A 7,258-nucleotide genomic window follows, 5' to 3' on the forward strand; every position below is an offset into this window, starting at 1 on the left:
ATTTTGGGTCTGCTGAATTTGCTGAGTTTAGTGACTCAACATTCTTCCACATCCTGCCTCTGTTACTTGGGAGTAGGGAGGCTGTCCTGTCACATCCAGGGTCAACTGGAACCAACTCTTGGTTGCTCACTATTCTTAATAAAAATGATTAATACAGAACTTTGCTTCAGAGATCTATCAGCTTACGGAGGTAACTATTTATTCATTAAGTAATTATATAAATACGCATTTGCACAACTCCATTTCTGCTAGACATTAGGCTAAGCTCTTTGGGAATGAAAAAATTAATTAGAGGGAAAAAAGTTCCTTTCTTCAAGGACCTTAAAATATGATGGGAGTGATTAGACAATACCCTTAAATAATTAGAGTTATAAAGCTAAATATAATTAGTTTTATATTTGCTTGATGCTTGATGAACTGAAGCTAGGCTTCAGCCTCAACATTAGGACACAGCATGCTATTCAGTTCTGCTATACAGTTTTAGTGTCATTTTTACCATCACTGATCTTGCATATTATTAGTATAGATTGATCCAGTGGTTTACAACTATATCTAATTAGCATAACACTACAGTAATACAAATAAAGCATATCATTCAAATCAATTGTTGTGTTAAAAAATCATTTTAATATACAGGTAAGGATTCCATATATAACTTTGAGTATAAATTTCTGTATGTGCTTTATATGTTTAAATGCTGTCATTCAACAAAAATATAAATGCTATTTTATTAGCGCAATGAAAAACTGGTGCAGATAGTTACTGATGATTAAAACTATTAAGCAAATATATAAGCAATTATTAAAAATGGACAAAAAATGAAATGTGTGAAAATAACTTCACAGGACATATCGTAAGACAAGAAATGTTAGATAGTTTTGTAAACATATTTGAGCCAAAAACGTTTTACAAAATTACATTTTAATATAAGGCAGAAAAAGAGAGATTGTGGTATTAAAATCTTATAAAAGTTGTTTGTGTATTCATATTTATAACATCAAAATAACCTTAAGCAATGATTTTAATTTTTAATTGTTTAGTTTCTTTTTTGGATATGAGTAACTCAAAAAGTTTTATCTAAGATTGTGTCATATCATGTAAGGATGAATTAAAAGCTGAATGTCAACATTGCCATCTCAAAGTTTAATTTTAAAAAAACCCTTAAAATTATGTACAGTAATATCCATAATAAATTATCATTATTTCAGACATAAGGAGTCTGAAGAAAAGAAAAATAGAAAAATGTATTAAAGATACCTTTTGTTCCTACTAATTGAAACTAAAAACAGATACAAGAGGAATTATTTGAGATACATTGTATTAGTTTTGAATCTATAGAGGCTAAATTTTTAAACAGAAACCTATTTAAATGTTTGCTATAGAATGGCAACCAGGAACCATATTAAGCAGGCACTATAAAGATGGAGTGAGATTCTTTACCTTGGGGATATACAGTATATTAAAAATATAGATAAGATAAAGAAGCATAGAAACATGCTAAATACCATCATAAGGAGAGACAGAGGATTATAAGCTTCATGGAATATATGCTCATTTATATGAACCTACAATGTGTTCTTGTATGTTATGCAATTAGTATTATTCACAATAAAAAATATCAAAAAATTATTTTAAAAGGAAGTATTAATTACCCTTGCTTCCACTACTATTGCACTGATTCTTAAAGACTGAAAAACAACTAGGAAAGAGAGTTTCAAGCAGAGGACACTGTATGAAGATAGGAAGATCATTATAACATTAGGAAACTGTAAATGTATTGTGAAGGCCAGATATGCAAAGGATACCTGTTGTATAAATTGGTAGACCAGCTTATAAAGGTAGACAAGAGCCAGATTTTGAAGGAAATTTTAAGTGATGCCATGAAATTTGGACCTAAACTTTATAGTTTATTGGCCATAATTAAATTATTTTAGTTGAAGGAGCAGTAAGAGATACGGGTTTAGAATTATTTTTCTTTCTAAAATGAGGTCTAGGGTCTAGATTTCATAAATTTTAGTTCAATGCTTTGCTCAAATATGTAGCTCATGGGAGAGATATAGATTGAGAGTATAAATTTGAGAGCTTAAATACTACATATATTTGAAGCAATGAGACTGAAAGAGATGACCAAAGGAGAGAAAAACAATGAGGTCTGCAAAATAAGTCCTGGTTACTCCAACATCGTAAGGTAAGGAAAAAAAAAAAGACTCAACAGAGAAGGAGATTAAGAGTCTTGGAAATTATGGCTATTTTCCTTCAATATGGGCATAATGAAATTTTAAATATGATTGTAGATTTTTTATTGAGGTAAAGCCATTTAACATGAGATCTACCCTTTAAAAAATTTATTGTTGTAGATTTAATTCTTCCCAACCTTTATTTACCTTGAATATGCTTCTACCATTATTCGACAAGTGAATGTCTTCAATCTGACTTTTTAAAAAAACATCTTTTGGGATGTTAAAAATGAACATCATTTTCTGTATTATTTAGATATATCTTTACAGATTTGTTTTCTTCAACTTTTATTTTAAGTTCTGGGGTATATGTTCAGGATGTGCCCTTTTGTTACATAGGTAAAGGTGTGACATGGCGGTTTGCTGCACGGATCAATCCATCACCTAAGTATTATGTCCAGAATCCATTAGCTATTCTTCCTGATCCTCTCCCTCCCCTCATACCCCCTGACAGGTTCCAGTGTGTGTTGTTCCCCTCCATGTGTCCATGTGTTCTCGTTGTTCATCTCCCACTTATAAGCACTTATAAGTGAGAATATGTGGTATTTGGTTTTCTTTTCCTGTGTTAGTTTGCTGAGGATAATGACTTCCAGCTCCATCCGTGTCCCTGCAAAAGACATGATCTTGTTTTTTTTTATAGCTGCATAGTATTCCATGGTGTATATGTACCACATTTTCTTCATTGATGGGCATTTGGATTGATTTCATGTCTTTGCTATTGTGAATTGTGCTGCAATGAACATATGCATGCATGTATCTTTAAAATAGAATTCCTTATATTCCTTTGGGTAAATACCTAATAATGGGATTTCTGGGTCAAATGGTATTTCTGCTTCTAGATCTTTCAGGAATCACCACACGGTCTTCCACAATGGTTGAACTGATTTACACTCCCAACAGTGTAAAAGCATTTTTTTCCACAACCTCACCAGCGTCTGTTGTTTCTTGACTTTTTAATAATCTCCATTCTGACTGGCATGAGATCTACCCTTTTAACACATTTTCCAGTGCACAATACAGTGTTGTTAACTATAAGCACAATGTTGTATAGCAGCTCTCTAGAACTTATTCATCGTGTATAACTGAAATTTTGCCATTCGGTAGATGTAATGACTTTATTCAACTATTGCTCAGGGTCCTTTGGCAAAATTTGGGTTCACGTGCATCTCCTCAATAATAATACAGTTCATATTAGTATCTACATACACGGTATAATTTAAAGACAGAGGGCTACTACTTTCTTCTAACTCTAACTGTGGCTGGAATAGTGATGTTATCCTTGTTGTCATCAAGTATATAGTGGGTAGCCTCAAGACCAACCACATGTTTGTCATAATCCTTGATGATCTCAGATTGTTCTGGATTTATCTAATTATCTTGTTTACTTTTTCTAATTTTAAGCTTATGCTTCAGGCTTTCTGATTTTAACCACTTTGAACCACAAATCCATGTTTTCTTTGGTTCCAAGTGTTTTATATATGTGATATATATATATATAAAACACACACACACACACATATTCTTTAGGCAACTAAAGAATATTTCTAAGATCATGAAGAAAACCAGAATTTTTATTATTTGGGGTGATTTTGTTACTTGCGGTGAGAAATAGAATTAAATGCATTGTCATAGTTATAAATAAAACAATTTATGGAGAGCAGAAAGTTGTAGTAATTTGCGAGAGCTATTTTTTTTCTTATAAAAAATTAAGCTGGGTGTGATGGCATACGCCTGTAGTCCCAGCTACTCAGGAAGCTGAGGCAAGAGGATTGCTTCAGGCCAGGAGTTTAAGGCTACAGTGGGTTGTGATAATTATGCCTGTGTATAGCCCTTGCACACCAGCCTGGGCAACATGGCAAGACCCCAGCTCTTGAAAAAATAATTAAGTAAAAAGATTACTCAAAACTAACAAATCTCATCCACTGATTCCTAAAGTGGTGCTTTGTTTCCCTCCCTCCTTCTCTCCTTCCCACTCTCTTTCTCTCTCACCTTCCTTCCTTTCCTTCCTCTTTCCTTTTGTTTTTCAGCTCACTTTCTTTCTCTCTCTCCTTCCTTCCTTTCTTCCTTTCTTTTTCTTTCTTTTCTTTCTTTCTTTCTTCTTTCTTTTTCTTTCTTTCTCTTTCTTTTCTTTCTTTCTCTCTTTTTCTTTTCTTTTCTTTCTTTCTTTCTTTCTCTTTCTTTCTCTTTCTTTCTCTCTTTTCCTCTCTCCTTCCCTCTCTCTTTCTCTCATATATATGAGTGATGAAGTATACATAGCACTGAAGTGTATATATATATACATATCTATATACTTTACATCATGAAGTATATATATATGAGTGATGAAGTATATATATACTTGGTTATATACTTAGAAGATATAATGAATTTTATCAAGTTGTGGTATTAGCTAACATTTTGTTGCCTAGTACATTATTTATTAGGTATTACACATGTCTAATAAATAGTGTTTCCGATTTCTTGAGTCTAGATTGTCTTCTTGATTGAACCCCTCCTCCTCCTCCTCCTCCTCCCCCTCCTCCTCCTCCTCCTCCCCCTCCTCCCCCTCCTCCCCCTCCTCCCCCTCCTCCCCCTCCTCCTCCTCCTCCTCCTTCTTCTTCTTCTTCATTTTTTTGTGCATTGGCTCTTTCAGTCCAAGTCTACAGTTCTATTATTTTATTCCCTTATGATTCATAGTTTTTAGTCACAGATGTTCTAAAAACTTATTTTTCTTTTTTGTCAGCTTGCATTGGGCTCTCCACACTCCCCAACTTTTGTAATAAAGCCTAAGTGCCTTAACTCACTGGTAATTGCAGACTTTTGGAAACAGTGATAGATAAAATCACAAAACAGACATGCTGTGCTTGAGTTTAAGTAAAAAAGTTAACTGGGAAAGTACTTTTTATTTACCTTAAAGCAGTATCCAAAATAGAAGAACTGTATTTTTCTTCATAATTCTTCTGTTTTAAACTCATTAGTTTGAAGCATAGTGTTTTGTACTTTAAATCAATTCATTATGTGTTAATACTTTCCCAATATGTGGTTAAGGACAACTGACTATTCGATTTCTCTTTCCTCATTGCTGGCTCTTTCTCACTAGCTTTTGCTGATACCTCTTCTCTCTGACCTCTACATTTTACAGTGTTCTAGTCTCAGTCCTTTTGCTCTCTTCTCTGCTGTCTTCATTTGCTATTTTGTCTCATCTAGTCTCATGGTTTTAAACATCCTATATATGCTAACAAATCCCAATAATTTATCTTCAGCATAGTCTCTGTCCTAAACTGGATTTTATATTCAACTGCCCATTTATAATCTTCCCTGAATTTCAACAGGCATTTAAACCCAATAATGAGCTTCTGATTTTTTCCTCATAAAACCAGTCCCACTCTTTCCTTTCTTAGTATGCATTGACTCAATCCTTCCAAGTTACAGTCCAAAAAATACCTTGGGATTCACTCTTGATTCCTCTTTTTCACACTTTGCAGTCTATCCACCTGCAAATCTCTTCAGCTCTATATTAAATATTGTGTATGTTATACTCTAGTGTTTTCTCATCTCTTCCACTATTTACACTTTCATCTCCTACCTGGATTACCACTATAATCTCTAAGCAGGTCTCCTGGCTTATACTCTTGCCTTTCTACTACTTATAATCAACAAAAGTGCTACAGTGAAGCTTTCAAAAATGATATCATATAGTGCCATTTCTCTACTCAAAATTGTCACATGGCTCTCTATTTCACTGAAGTCCTACAATGGCCTATAAAATCCTTAGCTGCATCTTCATGTCTTAGTATTTACATCATAACCTAAAAGTGATGAAGTTTTAAAATAAGATGTGTAGCTGGGGGCATATTGCACAAATACCCTCCAGCATTATATGTAGGTAGGCAAGATGAATATATGTATAATTATATAATTAATATAATTTTAAAATATAAAAATCTTATTGGCTAAGTTTTATGTGAACTAATACATATTGGCTAAGTTTTATGTGAACTAATACATATCATTTTTATTACTTAGCTTTTGTTTATTTGAAATTTTATGCTGTTTTGTGTCAGCTCTTTAAAATAGGATTTTTTTCACCTTCAGGCTCTATCAGTAGTTGCATAATTTAACCCGGATAAGCAGCCCCTTTTTCTTCTTCCTTTGTCTAAATTATTCATATAATTAGAATAGTGATTAATATATCTCCTGAATTTCTCAGATTGGATAGAAATTTGAAATCCATCAAAATATTTTCAACTTCATTTTTACTGGCATAATTTTCTCTTGGTAATATAACTTAGATAAAACAATACAGATCATCAGCAACCTCCTAAAAGCCATCAGCATCTTTCTATAAAAATCTGTAATTCCGGAGTCGTTTTCTGTTTAATGTTGTCTAAGTAAGTGACTAAGTGAATCACTTCCCTTCTCAGAAATAGTAGTGGTTTCTAATTCTCTATTATCTCAAATACAAAGCCTTTAAATTAATGCACTAAAGACCACCATCAGTTGATTTTTCTCTTTGAACTACCCTATTTACCTTTTAACTTTCAACTCAGATTTTCTAGTATGTGTAGAGAAAGCCATCCATCCTACTTTCTGTTCCTTGCACACAAAACAATTCTCCTCAGCATTTAAATTCATCTAAGTGTTCAGCACTGCACCTAGAGTGAAATCCAAGCTTATGTTTTAGTTATAGAGCTCCTCAGGATCCATGAGTGCCTACTCTCCTTCTTAAGTTTTGACTAGCCTACCCATTACAGGCTTTCTCTTCCTCAAAATATGCCACAATCATTTCCCCCTTTAGTTTTGCCTTAGCATTCTCTTTGTCTGGAATATCATTCCCTAATATTAACAGCACTAGTAGATAATAGTTATTTAGCAGACACTATTTGCCAGACATGCTTCTAAATTTTATATATATATATATACTTCTAAATATATGCTTCTAAATTTTATATATAACTTCTAGCAGCCTGGATAGATAATATTGTTTTGATTTCACAAATAAAAAATAATAAACTGAGGCATAGATACCTAAGCATCTTTCC

Source organism: Pan paniscus, chromosome 5 (genome assembly GCF_029289425.2).
Source record: "Pan paniscus chromosome 5, NHGRI_mPanPan1-v2.0_pri, whole genome shotgun sequence".
NCBI lineage: Eukaryota > Metazoa > Chordata > Mammalia > Primates > Hominidae > Pan > Pan paniscus.